The sequence below is a fragment of the Ursus arctos genome, unplaced genomic scaffold, assembly GCF_023065955.2.
Source record: "Ursus arctos isolate Adak ecotype North America unplaced genomic scaffold, UrsArc2.0 scaffold_37, whole genome shotgun sequence".
Taxonomy (NCBI): domain Eukaryota; kingdom Metazoa; phylum Chordata; class Mammalia; order Carnivora; family Ursidae; genus Ursus; species Ursus arctos.
In genome coordinates this window covers 19,513,022-19,531,294 of record NW_026623053.1, presented here as the reverse complement: position 1 = coordinate 19,531,294, position 18,273 = coordinate 19,513,022, and the positions used below count along the sequence as shown (strand labels likewise).

At 36.0% G+C, this 18,273-nt stretch overlaps 1 long non-coding RNA gene across 1 annotated transcript in view; it reads right to left on the bottom strand.

The window, feature by feature from the left end:
- LOC113266161 (uncharacterized) overlaps positions 1-18,273 on the bottom strand; it is a 454,130-nt gene that overhangs the window by 295,291 nt on the left and 140,566 nt on the right. The gene's annotated exons all lie outside the window — the stretch shown is intronic.

Genomic DNA, 18,273 nt, shown 5'->3' with positions numbered 1-18,273 from the left:
CCCCATCCACACCTGCTTTCTCAAAATGTACCTCTCCATCCTTCCCCTCCCTAACAGTAACTCCCAAAATCTCCCTTTCCCTGGCAGCTGCTGATCCAAACAAGGGAATAAGTATTTTCCATTTTTAAAACATATTCTTATAAATTATTGATAGAGTTAAGGCTCCACATTTAATGAAATATCTAATTCTCTATGACCAATTACGAAACTAGAGGTGTTCTTCTCCCAAGATTTTCCACCAAAAACGATATTAACAGATCAAGCTGCACTTAATATGATGAAGCAGAGCACTACTATTCCTGCATCATCACCACCAACATGCTCCATTTAACTTTTATTTGAAAAGCAGGGAAAATAAACAGTAAAAATTATCCACAATCTAATAATTTTATGATTATATAAGAAATAAAAGCATTCCCTATCTAATCCAATCCCTAAAATTAACTACTGTTAACACTTTGGAGTGTAGTCTTTCACCCTTTCCTACATTCATTCAAATATGTTTATGTCTATATATCTACATATAGCTATATACAGAAATGTAAGCGTCTGGATCTTTATGATAACACACTTATACTTGCATTTATTTACTCACATTTAGTGATGAGAAACCTTTTCGCTCATATATCATGTATATGTTACCCTTCACATTTTTTTTAAGTTTTTATTTAAATTCTAGGTACTTAACATACACTGTAATATTAGTTTCAGGTGTACAATACTGTGATTCAACACTCCATACACCACCCGATATGCATCGCATAAAGAGATACATGCACCCACTATGTTTACAGCAGCGTTATCTACAATAATCAAATTAGGGAAACAGCCCAAGTGTCCATTAACTGATGAATGGATGAAGATGTGGTATATATATGCATACGTATATCTATAACTATAATAGAATATTACTCAGCCATAAAAAAGAATGAAATCTTGCCATTTGCAATGATGGAGCGAGAGAATATTATGCTAAGCAAAATAAGTCAGAGATATCAATTCAATCAGATGTGGAATTTAAGAAACAAAAAAACACATAATGGGACAAAGAGAAAGAGAGGCAAGCCAAAAAACAGACTCTTACCTAGAAAACAAACTGATGGTTACCAGAAGGGAGGGGATAGGGCAATGGGTTAAAAAGGTGATGGGGATTAAGTAGTGCATTTGTGATGAGTACTCTTCATATTTATAAATCTACCCTCAAAAGAACATTTCGGATTTTGTCTAGAACATACTAAGTACTCACTAAATCTTAGCTGTTGTTTTATTACTATTCCCTTACCCTTCTCTTATACGCATACTATTCCATTTTAAGGATATACTTTTCCTTGAGAGACCTTTAAATTGCTTCCAATTTTTTTTTTTTTTTGCTTTTACAAACAGTGCTTCAAAGAGCATCCCTATCCTTTCTAGAAGATAGATTCTAAGAACAGGGGTGGCTGGGTTAAAACAAAAAAACATTTAAAATTTTTAAAATACATGCCACAAAGGGTTGTATTATCTTACCCAAAAGGATTGTACCATTCTACACTTCACCAACAGTGTATAGAAGTACCCATTTTCCCCACTCTTGTCAGCATCTTTTCTTTTTTCCTTCTTTTTATTTATTTATTTGAGAGAGAGAAAGCACGCAGATGGAGAGAGGCAGAGGGGAAAGGAAAGGGAAAGGCAAAAATTTCAAGCAGACTCCACACTGAAGCAGAGCCTGACGCAGGGCTTGATCTCACTATCCTGGGATCAAAACCAGAACCAAAACCAAGAGTCAGATGCTTAACTGACTGACCCACCCAGGTGCCCATGTCAGCGTCTTTTCGTATGTTCATTTGGCTGTGTCAGTAATGTGTCTGTATAGACTTTCTTTTTTCTTAATAGTTTATGGGATCTCTCTGTATAATAGTTACATAAATTCTTTGTATATTTTTATGTGTTGCAAATATTTTCCTCAAAATGTCAATTGATTTGCATATTTTATGTTAATTCTGACCACAATTTTTAAATGTATGCATAAACAAACATATCGATTTTTTTCACTATGGATTCTTATTGACCTGGCTTGCTGAGAAAGTCCAGTATATGGGGCACCTGGTTGGCTCAGCAGGTTGGGCACTGGACTCTTGGTTTCAGCTCAGGTCATGATCTCAGGGCCCCAAGGGCCCCACATGCAGCAGGGAGTCTGCTTGAGATTCTCTCTCGCCCTCTCCCTCTGCCCCTCCCCCCACCCATGCTCTCTAAATAAATAAATGGATAAAATCTTTAAGAAAAAAGAAAAGAAAAGAAAGCCCAGGATATGCTCAGGTGACTCTGATGTTACTGATCAGATCTACATAGGAGAAGCTATGTTTTGATAGAAAAAGCAGTCTATAATTGAGATCATTCACCTGAGACTCTCCTGCAAAATGTTTACACTGAAATAATAAAGCAGTTACTACTAATAAACCAACAACCATGGACTTCTACACCAACCAAAGAATAAATCCATCAATAACATAGTCACTAATAATATATTCTTAACATACATGCGAATTAAAGAGCTAGAAGGAACTTGAGATTGAGTACCATTTTACAGATAAGGAAACTGAGAAGCAGAAAAGTTATAAAGTTCTATCCATGGTCATGGTGCACAAAATATGGAACTGAAGTAATATCATATGCTATAAGAACTAGGTTATATAGTCCTCCAAGAAAATAAGGTTCAAAATATAAAAGAAAAACTGGAACAGTTTCTGATGGATAAGATCCAGATTAAATATGCAAAAATATACATTCAAATTTAATATTTTAGAAAAATCCAGGCACACTAAAGTAAAGATAGCAGAAAAATGTTAAAGTAAAAAGACAAAATCATACATAAAACAATATAGCACATTCCAATCTAGAAGTTTTTTGTATACTGGTGCTATTCACAAACATCTCTGGCTTTTTCTCTTTCTGGCACATGGTAGGATTATAATTCCTTCCCCACACTGACATCATATGTGGCCCAGAACTTGCTCTGATGAATGAAACGTGAGCAGAAGTGCTATCTGTGAAGATTTATTAGCCACTACAGGATCACCAAGTTCTCCCTTCCCCTCTGCCACAATGGCAGACAATACTCCAAATGGTAGCTACTCCATTAACATGGATCCAGGAATAAAGATGACACAGAGCAGAACCTCGAGAAGAACTACAGTGAACAAGTATTATAAGCAAGACATTCTGTTGTTTTAGGACCTTGATATTTGGGGATTACTTGCTACTGCAGCAAAACGCAAAGTAATTTATTAATAAATATTTACTGAGCACATTCTTTGTGCCAGGCACTACACTAGGTGGTAGGAATATAGTAACATTCAGGAATTAGTTCCTGACCTTAACCATCTACAATCCAGCAGGTGGGGGAGAAAAGTAATAAAATGTACAACTGTAACATAGTACAACAAAGTGCTGTAGTTGGTGATTTGAAGGGGCACATGCATCCCGATGTTTACAACAGCATTATCAACAATAGCCAAACTATGGAAAAAGCCCAAATGTCCATCAACTGATAAAGGGATAATGAGGATGTGGCATGTACATACAATGGAATGTTACTCAGCCATGAAAAAGAATGAAATCTCAGGGCACCTGGGTGGCTCAACTGGACTCTTGATTTTGGCTCAGGTGGGATCAAGCCCCAAGTTGGCAGGCTCCCGGCTCAGCAGGGAGTCTGCTTGTCTCCCTCTCCCTCTGCCCCTCCTCCTGCTCTCACTCTCTCTCTTAAATAATCTTTAAAGAAAAAAGAATGAAATCCTGCCATTTGCAATGACATGGATGGAGCTAGAGTGTATTATGCTAAGCCAAATAAGTCAGTCAGAGAAAGACAAATACCATATGATTTCACTCCCATGTGGATTTTAAGAAACAAAATGAACATAGGGGAAGCAGAAAAAGAGAGAGAGAGAGAGAGAGAAGCAAACCATAAGAGACTCTAAACTATAGAGAACAAACTGAGGGTTGCTAGAGGGGAGGTGGGTGGGGAGATGGGCTAAATGGGTGATGGGTATGAAGGAGGGCACTTGGGATGAGCACTGGATGTTATATGTAAGTGATGAATCACTAAATTCTACTCCTGAAACCAATATTCATTTTTTGCTCCTGAAACCAATATTATACTATATGTTAACCAACTAGAATTTAAATAAAAACTTGAAACAAAAAAATAAAAATAAAGCCAGTATTGCACAACATAAAAAAAGTGCTGTAGCTGGGACAAGCACTAAGTGCAAAGGAGACCAAAATATGGGCAAAAGGGCATGCCTCCTTACAGAAGTTACTTCTAAGTTGAGAAATAAAGGACTAATGGAAATTCTTTTTTCAAAATAATTGCTACCTCTTCCAATTCAGCCGAAGTATGGAAAATGTAATGCTTTATGTTTTAGAAAATGCTCTTATGTTTTAGAAAAACAGAATAATATATATAAATAAAGTGACAATAAGGAAACAATATGTACTCTTCAACTGGCCAAAATTCAAGAGACATTGCAGAGAATTGCCAAAGTGTACTAGTTTAGTAGGACTGCCAAAACAAAGTGCACAGACCGGGTGGATTAAACAACAAAAATTTATTTCCTCACAGTTATGGAAGCTAGAAGTCCAAGATCAAGGTATAAGCAAGGTTAGCTTCTTCTGAGGGCCTCTCCTTGGTTGTAGATGGTCATCTTCTCCCTGTGTCTTCACATAGATGCCCCTCTGTATATGCCTGTGTCCTAATTTCCTCTTCTTATAAGACACCAGTCATATTAGATTAAGGCCCACCCTAATGACCCCATCTAACCTTAATTACCTCTTAAGGAGTCTATCTTCAAATATAACCACATTCTGCAGTACATGGGGTTAGGACTTCAACATATGAACTTGGGAAGGAAACACAATTTATCCCATGACTCTAAGGTTTGGTGCTTCAGTCAGTTCTGGCTGTTATAAAATACCATAGACTGGGTGGCTTAAACAACAAACAAATCTTGGCTAGAAGTCTAAGATCAGGGTCCATGGTCAGGTTCTGGTGAGATCCCACTTCCTGGCTTATCCATGGCCTCCTTCTTGCTGTATCCTCACATGGCTGAGAAATTCTCTCTCTGGTGTCTCTTCTTATAAAAGCACTAATGCCATTCACAAGGGCTCAATCCTCATAACCTCATTACCTCCCAAAGGCCCCACCTCCAAATACCACCACATTGGGGATTAGGACTTCAACTCATTAATTTTGGGGAAACATAAACATTCAGTCCACAGGAGTCAATAACTGACTGAATGAAGGATGCTAAAGAAGGAAAGCAGCACATAATCACACCAAAGCTGATTCTGGGCAGTTAGAAAGGTTATCGATTTAGCTAGGAAAAGGAACTCTATTTTCAACCTACAAAACCTTAGTTGAGAGTAGGAGATATCCTGAAGGCAAACCAGAGAGGGTGCAAAGTCTAGGCTGAAAATAATCCTAAATGTGGAGGTCATTTATTTTAGAATGAATAAAAACTCTCCATGTTAGTTAACATCCCAAAGGAAGGAAAATAGTATTAGACCCTTAGAAGATAGTTCGTACAGTTCTTGAACTGCACACAAATACCATAGCTGAGAAGAAACAAAATCAATTTATGATAAAAAATTAGCTTAGATACTAATCAGTATTAAGAGTAAGTCTGCAATGACAAGAAATGAGCAATACTAAAAAGCAACAGGGCAGTTAGAAACCATAGAGATGATTATTTTATGATAACTACAAATTTCAAAGCTCAAGTCTCACATGAAAATAACTAAACTTAGCTTGTCCTTAAAATAAACTCAACAAAGAAAAGAATATTTCCCTTAATATGAGAATCCTATCCATATTTTAGGAGCAACATAACAAGTAGAAATCCATAAAGTGTTGGTGAATAATAACTCTGAGGAAAAGCATTAGATGGTTTGACATCACTTATTAATAAAGCCTCTCAAGTGCTACAGATAGCCATTATTTATTATACATTTTCCTGAATTTCCCTGTAACTAGGGGGAAACTTGAGTTTTAAAATGGCAATAAATCTGAAATAAGTGCTACCTCATTCTTCAATAGGAATCCATTAAAAAAATCATAAAGGGTTACACATTCTGCTTATTTTAATATCTCAGAATTATTAAATTGAAGGGCAAATTATAATTGAATTGGAAGAGAAAACTTTAAACTTAGTAAAGCATTCTTCTTGGTTAGCATTAGGGAAAAGAATAGATAAAGTTTATAGTAAAAGATCAATTTCTTTGCATTACACACAATTGATTCCTATATGCTGGATAGCATAGTATATAAGGAAATTCTGTGATAAAATCAACAGGAAGCAAAGAAAAATTGGGTGGTGGAGAAAGAACTGAATTAGAAGTCAGGTAACCGGATTCAAGCCTCTGTTCTTTATCTTCTTGTGATCAGTATAACTAATTATCCTCGGTGGGATTCTTTATTCCTACAATGGAGATAATAAAAGCTACCACACAGGGCACACCTGGGTGGCCCAGTCAGTCAAGTCCCTGACTCTTGGTTTTGGCTCAGGTTGTGATCTCATAATGGTGATCTCATGGTGGTGGGATCCAGCCCTGCATTGTTGGGCTTCACACTCAACAGGGAGTCTGCTTGAGATTCTCTTTCTCCGCCCCTCTTGCTCATGCTCTCTCCCTCTCTCTCTCTAAAATAAATAAATAAATCTTTTTTTAAAAAATTGAATGAATAAAATAAAGGCTACCACACAGAATTACAGTGAAAACTAAATAACAAAGTATGTTAAAGTATTTTGAAAACTTTTTGTTTTAATGATGTGACATGTAAGTGACAGATGGTTCAAAATTACTGGCAAACTGAACATCATCAAGGATATGTCATGATTGTTAATACAACTGGCAAAAATATTGGCGGACATTCCAATACCACACACAATTCAGAACAAGGTACACTAAACCCAACTGAAATTTTGAAAACTCCAATAACCAGATGCTATAATTGACTGTGTTCTTGGATATATAAAAGCAAAGATTCTGGAAATGAAATCCTCTAAAATCAGCTGGAAAAAACAACTTACAACCATAGCTGAGATTTTCAAAACTTCATTTTGTAAATTATAATCTACAGACCAAAAAATGTGTTGGAAAGTTTTTTAAATACATGCTTGTTTGAAAACTGTCACCTCTTTCAACTTTGTCATCTTGGCTTGTTGTTAATGAAGCTTTTGGAGTAGATCTGGCATACTGGCTAAAGTACAAGTGTCAAAATTTTTAGTATTTTCTGCGTGTTTTTAAAGTCATTTCATATCTCTATTTCCTTTCCATATCACAAGGAGATCATTCTAAAACCTTGTAAGAGTCATAGGTTCTATGAAAACTAGCACCTGGATGAAAAATAAAAATTGGAGAAATTTTTTTAAAGAAAAAGTAAGTTAACACATGAATAAAAATTAAAAATAGAAGAACAAAAGTTAAAAGCAAATTAATAGACCAGACAGTGTAATTTTAAGCACTGAATGAGACTCGTGAAGCCTGGGAAAATTGAAGATTATTTCTTCCAACAGTCACAATATATGTTTTGGAGTACCGATGCATTTATAAAAGCAACTTATACTATTAGGCAGATATTGATAGGAAAGTACTCAAATATTGATATTAAAACCAAAATTGTGAATTGGGTCATCCAAATAGATATTTTTGAAATTTGTATTCAACCAATTAACTCAATGAATTGTCTCAGACTTTCTCTAGCTACTAACATCTAATGCAGTGGTTCTCAAATTTTAATATGCTTATGAATCACCTGGGAATCTTTTTAAAATATAAATTCTGATCAATAGGTCTGAGGTGATGCCTGAAATTCTTCATTTCTAATAAGCTCCTAGGTAATGTAATACTGCTAGACTGCATAGACATACTTTTAGAGGAAAAATCAAGATATAATCCCACCAAAAAAAAAAAAGTTATTTATTGATCAACGTTAAAGTTCTGCAGTGATAAATATGTGTGTTTAATCATCTGTGCCCTCAAAAGTATCCAGGCAAGGATATTCTTCTATCTTTAAGGCACAAAACTCTCAGCTTTAATCAAGGTTCTGTTAAGCAATTGAATAGATCCAGAGCTAATGTCGAGAAGATTCTTGTCCTGCCTCCAGTGCCCAAATGCAGACAAAGTTGGATGGCACTCACCTAACCTTGGAATACAAATTAGGCTCCTATCAGCATCTTCACTGTCTATGCTCCTGGCATCTAGAACATATTGATCTTCTTTCAGTCAACAGCAGAGAGTGCCTTCCTGTCGGACACTGACTATCCATCTCAATGGGGAATTATCTGTCCAATGGTTTCTGTCCAAAGCCTAGTGGAAACTATTGATATTCTTCAGGGGAAATCTAAGTGAGTGGATTTTGAGTATTATTTTAGCAATGTAACCCTCTGTCAAATAAAATGCTGCATTCAACTCCATAAAGTAGCATTTTATGTGTATGAATTTAGTTCAAATTTATATAAAAAGAAGTTGTTCTGTTGAATCCCAAAGATTTTACATTGGTGGTTATAGTTGTCAGTTGTAGGTACACCAGCCTCAGGATTCAATTTGTTTTTGTATTTTGTTTTGGTTACACAATATTGAGACGATCTTAAATCACACAGCAAACGAATCTCACATGGTAGCAGTTTATAAAAGTTCACTCTGCACCCTCAGAATTCTCTTCACTAAAACAGAGATGGCAGGAAAAATTTTCTAGCACTTGTATTTTAACACTCAGCAGAACATTCTTTAGAATATTTAAAACAAATTCAAATTAATCACTTGTAGAGCCCCTCCTCTGTCCTGCCATCTAGAGAAACCAGTTGGAAACACTGATCTAAGAAATATTTCCTTCTCTTGATGGTTAATTTAGCTTGTGTTATCCTGAATTAAGCAAGTTCATCAGAAAGCTATACACAGAGAACATATTATCAATCAAAAAATGATTATAATATATGCTTTATGCAAAGTTCATTTCTATAAAATTTATATTAAAGATATAGTTTTGATATAGACATTTTCTATATAGACATTTCAACAACTACAAAAAAATCTTCAATAAATTCTTCTCTGAGTTCAGGATCACAAAAAGTATATCTTTCCTTAAAAACTGGTATATCTCTTTTCCACACTAATAAGAAAATATATTAGCACATAGGTCCTTTAGCTTTTTAAAGTCTTGAATGTCTTAAATAAAAATTATTATTTTCCTTTAGCTCTCCTCTACTACATTGTCTTTTTATTATTTCTTACTTATTGCATCTGGGTATATGTATGCATGACATGCTTCAATAGCCTGGATGTCAAAAAGGGTTTGCATTTTATTAGAAAATAGGTTAAACTGAGGCTTCACAGAAATCCAAAATCAAGTCATTCAAACAAGATAGAAATATTTCTTATGTAATATTTGCTCACATCTACAATATAACGATAGGTCATTCTAAGCCACAAGAAGACTGAAAAAATGTAGTCTCTAGTTGGGTAGTCCAGTTGCAGCTAAAACAGGGAGCTCTGGTTCTAAATAGAGCAAGGAGAGAGTGACTATTGGAAAGCAATTAGCAATCCCTACCATGAGGTCATATTTTTCCCCCAAAAGTACACTTATAGCTGATTTTACTAAATAAATTGAATCCAGGATACTGTGTTGTCCTTGTGTTGGTTTAATAGACACCTCAGTTACTGAAAAGGAGTTTTTTCTAATTTGGGGGACTTTTATTTCTAATATCATTATGAACTCAAGATTTTCACATATTTGATGTGTCTTAAATAGAATATGATCATTGTTCTTTTTGAGGTTCAAATTTAATGCTCATATTGATGTAACTTTGACCAGTAGGAATCCCTTCAGCCTGGCTCTTGGGTCTTTTTTTTATCAATTGTGGTAAAATGTATATAACATAAAATTTACCATTTTAACCATTTTTAAGTAATTTTTTAAAGATTTTATTTATTGGGGTGCCTGGGTGGCACAGCGGTTAAGTGTCTGCCTTTGGCTCAGGGCGAGATCCCGGCGTTATGGGATCGAGCCCCACATCAGGCTCCTCCGCTATGAGCCTGCTTCTTCCTCTCCCACTCCCCCTGCTTGTGTTCCCTCTCTCACTGGCTGTCTCTATCTCTGTTAAATAAATAAATAAAAAATCTTAAAAAAAAAAGATTTTATTTATTATTTGAGAGAGAAAGTGAGTGAATGAGAGATAGAGAGAGCACGAGCGGGAGGAAGGGCAGAGGGAGAAGCAGGCTCTCTGCTGAGCAGGGAGCCTGAGGCAGAGGATTGATCCCAGGACCCTGAGATCATGACCTGAGCCGAAGGCAGACGCTTAACCGCCTGAGCCACCCAGGCACCCCTAACCACTTTTTAAGTGTACAGTTAGGTGACATTAAGTGTATTCATACTGATGTGCAACCTTCACCCCTATCCATCTTTAGAACTTTAGGTCGTTTTAAGACAACCTCATTATTCCTTGAAAGGTTCCTTGCTTTCTGATATGTCCAAGGCTCACCTATTACCTTCTTTGCCCCAGGTTTCAAATCAGCCATTTCTCCAAGAAGCCCTGAATTTTTTAAATGAGAAATAGTATTAGATATTACATCAGTCAAATTGTCATAATACCTCTGAAACAAATTGTAAAAATTCAGAAGCATAAAATTATAAGCATTTATTGCTGACCCACTGAGTCAGCTGGGGTAGGTAAGACGGCTCTGGCAATCTTAGCCCGGCATTCTCATCTGCTGAGTCCTGGATGGTTGTCTGGTGATTTAGGATTGCTTTGTCTCGAACAATCGGGGTGACTTGATTCCATTTCACTTATCTTCCCAATGGCTAGCCTGAGCATGTTTTTTATGAATATGGCACAAGCGCAAGCAAATCCAATTTCACAATTGCTTTCTTTTTATTGTAGTAAAATATATGTAACATAAAATTCACCATTTCAACCATTTCAAAGTGTACAATTTAGTGAAATTTAGTAGTATCACAATGTTGGACAACCATTACCACTTCAAGTTCCTGGATAGTTCTATTACACCCCCCTCCAAAATAAACCTCATACCCGTTAAGCAGTCATTCCCCATTTCTCCTTCTCCTCTGTCCCTGGCAATCACTAACCTGCTTTCTGTCGACATTTTGTACTTTCTGGATATTTCATATAAATGAAGCTATGCAACATGTGGCCTATTATATCTGGCTATTTTTACTTAGCATAATGTTTTCAAGGTTCATCCACGTTGTAGACTGTACCGTTATTTAGAGCTAAATAATATTCCATTACATGGATATACCACATTTTGTTTATCCATTAATCAGTTGAGGGACATTTGGGATGGTTCCCCCTTTTGGCTCTTGTAAACAGTTCTGCTATGCACATTTGCATACAAGTTTTTTGTTTCTACAACAGTTTGCAATTCCTTTGGGTATATAAGTGGAAGTGGAATTTTTGGGTCATACGGTAATTCTATTTTTAACATTTTGAGAAACTATCAAAATGTTTTCCATAGCAGCTGCGTCATTTTACATTTGCACTAGTAATACATGAGGGTTCCAATTTTTCATATCTTCACCAACAGCTGTTATGTGGTATGTGAAGTGGTATTTCATTGTGCTTTTGATTTATATGTTCTTTAATAACTAATGATCTTGAGCATCATCTCATGTGCTATTGGTCATTTGTGCCAATAGCACCAACTGGATATCCAAGTGTATCCAAGTCTTTTGCCCATTTTTTTAATTGTTTGTCTTTTGTTAAGTTGCGAGAGTTCTTTATATATCCGAGATTTAGAAGTCCCTTATCAGATATATGATTTGCAAATATTTTCTCCCATCCTGCGTTTTCACTCTCTTGATAGTGCCCTTTGATGCATCCAAGTTTTTAATTTGATAAAGCCTAATATATCTAAGTTTTTCTTTTGTTGCTTGTGCTTTTGCTACAATATCTAAGAAGCCATTGTCCTCTCCCCCACCAGAAAAAATTGTAAATCATAGATCTAATGAAGGACTTGTATCTAGACTACACTAGAATTTCACTTGCTTTTCCTCTCATCCAGAGATGGAGTCTATTTCCATCACCTTGGAACTGACTTGCTTCAACCAATAGAATGTGGTAGAAATGATGCTGTGCCAGTTAGAAACCTAGAATTCAATAGACATTACTTGGAAAGAAAGGCTACATGGAAGGTGACATAGTCATGCAAACAACAGTCACTACTGAGGCCCCAAACATGTGACAGAGGATTTCTTGGACCTTGCAGGCTAGACCATCCACCAAGTAAACAAACCCACCTGAGGAACCCTAGCTAATATCACATGGAACAGAGAACAATCCGGATATCCCAGAAGTAAAAGTCATTGTTGTTTTAAATCAAGTAGTGTAAATGAAACATAAGGAAATCCAACCAGTAAGAAGGTCACATGAGAGGAGAGTACCACCCACTTGGATGTTAACAGAAGTTCCAGAAAAAGAAAGCTATATGAGATTCCTAAAAAAAAAAAAAAAAAAAGGCAAACTTACTTTGATGTTTTGACTTGCTTGAGTCCTACCTACATGCAAAAGAAAGGGAAAGATCCAGAGAAAAATTTTCTTCACAATAACCTACTAGGCTCAGTTAGTTTGACAACTCAAAATTACTTTAAGAAAAGTAACTACATAAAAAAAAGTAACTATAAACAACAAACTTCTCTCAAAATAAAAAGGACATTTTAAAATAAAATTTAATTTGAATTGAATTAAAAATGCAATCAATTATGATATCCACAGATGCAAGATATTAAAATGGATTTGAAAAGTTGTGACTTTATAAAAGTCTCTTTAAAAGATGGCCACAAGGCAGGTAATGATAAAAGAAATAGAAATGTTAAACACAGTTTTCAGGAAGACGGAGTATTTAAAACTATTAATATTAAACTTTAAGACTCTAAAATACCAAATTATTTTGACTTATGCGGAGCAAGCTAAAAGCATAAGTGCCCCTAAAGAATGTAAAAAATTATAGCTTGGAAATCTTTTTCCCAAAAAAGAAAAAAAAAATGAGCCATTATAAGGTTTCCCAACAGAATTTAATGTAAAAATTAATGTCACTTCAAAATCATTTCTCTGCATGACTGAAAAGGCTGCTCTTCATGTTAATATTCTTCAAAGCATTGTTTTAAATGCTATTTGCTTATGCTAAGAAAGACAATTAATATTAAGCCACAGTAAAGTGTTATATTCCAATTGTACAGATCTGTTACTTACAAAGTGTCAGAAAAAAGAGAAAAAAAGCTATTGAAATCTAATGAAAAACTGCAGTGCTTAATAGTAATGGGATTTTTCAAAATGTTATTGGTAAGCCCAGAAGCTGAAAGGTCCCTATAGAGGCTTTTATTTAGTTCTTAAATTACTTTTAAACTCTAGGCTTAAGAAGAAATAGAATCAAACCCCAAACTTTCAAACCCTTCATAAAGTATCCGTGAATATCTTCATATAGAATCCCTCAAGGATTCCTTATTCCATAAAGTGTATTTTCAAAAAGTCAAGTAAACAATAAGCACATTCTTTAAAATAGCTTAAAAGAAAGCAAGTGTGTGCTAGTATTTCCTGGCATGGAGTTCACTGTTAATTTACTGTACCAGAAACCACCTCACAGACCATAAAAGAATCCCAAGAGGTTATTAAATGCCTCAGTATCAACCTATTATTATCAGATCTCTTTTGTAACAACACTCTCCAAATCAAAAGAAAAGCACAATGCTGAAAATGCATTAAAACTATTTAATATAGTGTCAGTTTTTTTCAACAGCTTTGTCAGCAGTTAAATATAATTAGAGTCTCTTTTAATATAAAACATTATTGAAAAGTGTTATGAAATGCCCAGCCTTTTCAAGTGCTGCATTGCTTTTAAAATAATTTAATAAATTAATATAGCACTTAATATTAATATTAATAAAATTAACTTGTTAATTCATTTTATTTACGGACAAAAAGAACGAAAGTCAAAGCTCTAATATTTAAGTAATAATTTAGCTATGAATATATTGCTTTTTCAAAGCTGTAAAATACTCCAATTGTATTCAATGTATCAATTCACTGATTTGAGAAAATTAATTTATGAATATTTTTGTAAATATGTATTTGAGTAAAAAGAGTAAAAAAAGAGTAAAAAGAATATAAGAGAAACTATATTATAATTTTTAAACAAAAAATATTCAAGTATATAGGATCTCTCAGAATTCCCACAAATTTTGAATAGACTGAAGTAGCATGGATTCTTCAAAATATATGACCTTTGCTCACTACTGACTATGCCACCACATCCATTCTTTTCTATCCAATATTAGATACCAGAAATGTTAAAAAAAAAAAAATAGATCTTCACTAAAGGAAACTGTTAAAAGGATAAATGTCAGAAAGAACAAAAATCCCTGAATGAGGGTCTGAACAAACAAATTGGGAAATACTGGGTAATTTTAAAAGCACACTGTGTAAAGTAACTTTTTAAAAGCACAAATTTAGATACTCTACAAAATAGCATATAATTTTGAAGAGGTGATCAGAACTCTGTATATAATTACAGGAATGATTTTTACATTAAAAGACCAGACTAAAATGCAGGACAACGATGATATTATTTGGAAGGTGAGTGCTCAAAATTAAAGTGTTCTGAAGTCTTTGTATCATTTAGAAGAAAGGTTTAGACATTAACTTTAGAATTTAAGTGCGTATGATAAAATTTCAAGGGTCACCTTAAAATAATAGAAATAGAATATACAACTTACATCCTGAGGGAGAAAACAAAAACTAAGAAAAATAAATATGATCAACCTGTGTCTTTTGATTGGAGCATTTAGTTCATTTGATTCAAAGTAATTATTGATAGATCTGTACTTATTGCCATTTTGTTATGTGTTCTATGATTGTTTTGGAGTTCCCGGTTCCTTTCTTCTCTTGCTCTCTTCTCTCATGGTTTGCTGGCTTTCTTCAATGATGTGCTTGGATCCTAGCTCTTTATTTTTTGCATATCTATTACTGGTTTTTAATTTCTGGTTACCATTAAGTTTATATACAACATCTTATGCATATGGCCATCTATATTAAGTTGATGGTCACTCAGTTTGAATCCAGTCTTTACTCCTCTCCCTCCACCGTGTTTAGGCATATGCTGTCATACATTATATCTTTTTTTATTTTGTGAATCCTTTGAGTGACGTTTATAGATATACTTAATTTTGCTGCTTTTGTGCTTCCCACTTTTCTTACTCCTACTTACTGTCTCTTTTTCCACTGAAAGAGTCCACCTTAACATTTCTTGGAAGGCCAGTTTAGTCATGAATTCCTTTCACTTTTGTCCTTCTGGGAAACTGTTTATCTCTCTTTATCTCCTTATATTCTGAATGATAGCCTTGCCGGCTATCTTGGCTGCAGGGTTGTTGTTGTTGTTGTTGTTGTTGTTGTTGTTGTTGTTTTCTTTCAGTATTTTGAATATATCATGCCACACTCCTCTGGCCTACAAAATTTCTACCGAAAAATCAGCTGATAGCTTTATGGGGTTTCTCTTGCATGTAACTGTTTTCTTTTCTCTTGCTGCTTTTAAAATTATCACTACTTTTTGCCATTTTAAGTACTATGTGTCTTGGTGTGAACCTCCTTGGATTGATCTTGTTGGGAGCTCTCCGTGCTTCCTGGCTCTAGATTTCTACTTCCATCCCAGATTGGGGAAGTTTTCAGCTCTTATTTCTTCAAATAAATGTTCTGCCCCTTTTCTCTCTCTCTTCTCCTGGGATCTCTATAATGTGAATGTTATTACACTTGATGGTGTCACTGAGTTCCCTTAGACTATTTTCATTTTTTATTATTTTTTTTCTGTCTCCTGTTCCACTTGATTGTTTTCCATTATCTGTCCTTCAGGTCACTGATCCATTCTTCTGCTTCCTCTAGTCTACTATTGATTCCATCTAGCATATTCTTAATTTCAGTTATTGAGTGCCTCATCCCTGATTGGTTCTTTTTTATGTTTTCTATCTCTTTATTAAGGGTTCTACTGAGGTCCTCCTCTCTTCGCTCAAGTCCAGTGAATACCTTTATGATCATTATTTTAAATTCTCTATCAGTCATATTACTTATATCCATTTCACTTAGGTCTCTTGTTGTGGTTTTATCCTTTTCTTTCATTTGGAACATAGTCTTCTGTCTCCTCATTTTGTCTCTCTGCATCTGTTTCTATGTGTTAGAAAAGTCAACTATGTCTCCTGTTCTTGAAAGTAGCGTCCTTATGAAGAAGAGGTCCTGTTGTACCCTGCCATGCAAAGGCCTCTGTTCACCAGAACCTGGAACTTCAGGGATGGTTCCTATGTGGGCTGCATGTGCCCTACTGTTGTGGCTGAGATGTGTTTGCCTTTAGTCCAGTCATCTGCTGTGGCTTTCTTTGCCTATTGTGGGCAGGGTTTGATCCCGATGTTGTTAATGCGCCAGTCTGGGGCCTCCTTGGGCTTGAGCTGAGTCAAAACAAGTAGTTGCATGAATAAAGATACAGTTGCACCAACCTGCAGGGTGCATTCCTTCTGTTGTCGCTTGAAAAGCTTTCATTGGTGGGCGAGCTTGCAGTCAGACCAGATGTCTGAATCCAGTCCACTGTTGGGGCCACAGTTGACTGATGTGTGTGGTTATCCTCCCCTCTCCCCAGGACAGGAGTTACTTGGGATTTATGTTGACCCTGTCAGAGCTGCCTGCACACTGCCAGGTTTATGGCATTCTGGATGAGCTCAGGCCAAAGATATATTGGAGCGATGTTCATAGCAGCAATGTCCACAATAGCTAAATCGTGGAAGGAATCGAGATGCCCTTCAACAGATGACTGGATTAAGAAGTGTGGTCCATATATACAATGGAATATTACTCAGCTATCAGAAAGAACGAGTTCTCAACATTTGCTACAACATGGATGGCACTGGAGGAGATAATGCTAAGTGAAATAAGTCAAGCAGAGAAAGACAACTATCATATGATTTCTCTCATCTATGGAACATAAGAACTAGGATGATCGGTAGGGGAAGAAAGGGATAAAGAAAGGGGGGGTAATCAGAAGGGGGAATGAAACATGAGAGACTATGGACTATGAGAAACAAACTGAGGACTTCAGAGGGGAGAGGGGTGGGGGAATGGGATAGACCGGTGATGGGTAGTAAGGAGGGCACGTATTGCATGGTGCACTGGGTGTTATACACAACTAATGAATCATCAAGCCTTACATCGGAAACCGGGGATGTACTGTATGGTGACTAACATAATATAATAAAAAATCATTAAAAACAAAGATATATTGGAGCGGGCATGTCTAGAGGAGAACGTGGCGGGGGTGGGGGGCGGGGTGGCAGGGGACACTGTTAACAAGCTAGGTGGAGAGTATTCATGTTTTGCTGATTCCAGCAGGTACCCATGTATCTAGGCTGGGGGGGCCAGGAGGGGAAATGGCACTCTCCAGCTCTTTTATTCTTGGAGAAGTCCCCCCAAAGACCCCTACTCTCCAGCATATGCTCTGAGATTAGTAAATAAATCTCCTTCCAATACACCCCCAGATGTTTTTTAAACTGTTGCTTCTATGCTATATCTCTTTGGGCTGTTGTGCTGTCTCTTTGGGATGCGGCCTCTGCTCTCCAGGCTCTCCCAGAGCCTAGCCCACTGATTTTGAAAGTTCCAGTGTTAAGCCCCACTGATTGTTAAGCCCCTCTAGTTTTCAAAGTCAAATTTTATGAGGCTTCATCTTCCCCATGTGGGCCCCCAGTGCCCGGGGTGCCTGGTATGAGGGTATGGTCCTCTCCCCTCTCTGTGCCTGCAGTGTCCTTCCCACCCACAGACAGTCCCGTGGATCCCTTTGGCACCTAACCTCATCTCTGCCCTTCCTACCTTCTTCAATGAGGCTTCTTCTCTACATTAGGCTGTGAAAAATCTGTTCTACCAATCTTCGAGTCATTTTCTGGGTTATTTGCACTGATGTGGGTGTTATCTAGTTGTGGAATGAGGTGAGCTTAGGATCCTCCTATTCTGCCATCTTCCTCAAAAATCCTCTATTTTTTAATTCAATAAAAATATATCTACATTTTAACAGTGACCCAAAATAAAAATCTGAGCTGAAAAAGGTTTTCAGTTTTCAACCAGGTTTCATTTTTAAAGTAGGTTAAGCTCAGAATATAATCACACTTAAAGACTTCCTTTCAAGTTATTTCAGGATTCACATAAGCCTGCTTTGTCAAAATATGCATTCAAAATATTTATGTTGATATGTACATGTGACATA